Here is a 1,648-nt window from a genome sequence, read left to right as displayed (position 1 = left end):
GGTTACCAGGTTTCCCCAGTCTCCACTGGGGAAACGGAGGCTCATGAGGGAGGTGAGGTAGTTTGCCCACGGGCCCTGCTGATGGGGCAGGGTGGCCACCCTGTCAGGGCCCCATCTCGGGTCCCAACTTGACTCTGGAGCCCTTTCCACGTGAGCCCAGCCGGGCGCTTCTCGATTGGTTCCCAGCGGCCTGGACCCAGGAAGGCTGTAGGGTGCTACCGTGATGACCCGACGAGTTTCCTGGAAACGTGGACCACTCTGCCCCAGCCCCCTTCCACAGCCCCGCTCTCCAGACACATCCCCGATTCCCTTGGTCCTCCCCTCAGGCCAGCAAAAGCTTTAAACCGAGGAAGGCGCTGGGCCGCCACCCAGGTTCCTCTCCGGCGCGGCCACGCCTCCCTGCGCGAAAGGGGCGGGGCATTCAAATTAGAAATGGCGCTCCGCGGCGAGCGACAGAGCAACGCCAGAAGCACCATTCCTCTTTTAAAATGTGGAGAACTAAAAACTCTGCACCAGGGCGGTGACTGCCATAGCACCGTCCGAGAAGCGAGGGAAGCGAGCGGTGGGATGAGCGCGACTTGGCTCACCGTGAGTGCGATATGGCTGGCGGCGCGGCGGTGGCGGCGAGGGCGGGCTGACGGGTATCGCTTCTCGGCCTTTTGGCTAAGATCAAGTGTAGTATCTGTTCTTATCAGTTTAATATCTGATACGTCCTCTATCTGAGGACAACGTATTAAGTGGCTTTTTGGAGCCGGGAGTTGGAAGAGGAGCTTGCTCTCTCCACTCCACGCATCGACCTGGTATTGCAGTACCTCCTGGCACGGTGCACTTCCCTGCGGGGTTACGTACTTGGTGCTTAATGTCAGAATTGTTCGTTTGTCTGCTTGTTCTTGGTTTTCCTAGTCGCGAAACTTAAGTGCGCCTGTTTTTGTTTTTGGCTTTTTTTGTTTTGGTGCTCCTTTTCGCCTTTCTCTATCGGTTCGGGGGTTTTGGTTTACTGGTTTTTTTTTTTCTGGAGATTTTGTTTGCTTATTTGACGGAGAGAGACACAGCGAGAGAGGGAACACAAGCACGGGGAGGGTCAGAGGGAGAAGCAGGCTTCCCGCGGAGCGGGGAGCCCGATGCGGGCCTCGATCCCAGGACCCTGGGATCACGACCTGAGCCGAAGGCAGACGCTAAGGCTGAGCCACCCAGGCGCCCTATTGGTTTTTTCTTTACCGCGGGTGGTGCTGGTGCCGTTGCCGCTGAGGGTGTGAACGCTGGCCGTGGGTTCTGCGGTACGGGGAAAACCCGCTGTGAGCTCGTTTTTTGTTCGGTAGGGCTCTCTTGCTTTTCTTCCTTTCATTTTTTTACTTCTGGGTTACCCCCGGGAGGAGTTGTACTTTTTTCTAGCGGCTGGTGGCGAGACGAACGTCAGGATCCCCTTTTTCACCGCCGATCTCTCCTTTTGCTTCCTGCCTTTGGGGTCTAAGCAGTTTATCTCGTTAAGCCGCGGCTATTTTTATTTTATTCTATTTTTTAAAAGAGTTTATGTATGTGACAGAGACACAGCGAGAGAGGGAACACAAGCAGGGGCAGTGGGAGAGAGAGAGAAGCAGGCTTCCCGCTGAGCAGGGAACCCCGATGTGGGGCTCAATCCCAGGACCCT

The 1,648-nt window shown here is 56.2% G+C and overlaps 1 non-coding gene across 1 annotated transcript; it reads left to right on the top strand.

Moving 5' to 3' along the window:
- Positions 1 to 643: 643 nt before the first annotated feature.
- On the top strand, positions 644 to 834 carry LOC148163450 (U2 spliceosomal RNA). Its single transcript, XR_015769392.1, has one exon. It is a non-coding gene; the product is annotated as a U2 spliceosomal RNA (small nuclear RNA).
- Positions 835 to 1,648: the final 814 nt, after the last annotated feature.

Source organism: Eumetopias jubatus, unplaced genomic scaffold (genome assembly GCF_037043125.1).
Source record: "Eumetopias jubatus isolate StellerSeaLion01/CBP00866 unplaced genomic scaffold, mEumJub1_p1.0 scaffold_10, whole genome shotgun sequence".
NCBI classification, from domain to species: Eukaryota; Metazoa; Chordata; class Mammalia; order Carnivora; family Otariidae; genus Eumetopias; species Eumetopias jubatus.
This window is presented reverse-complemented; position numbering and strand designations above follow the sequence as displayed.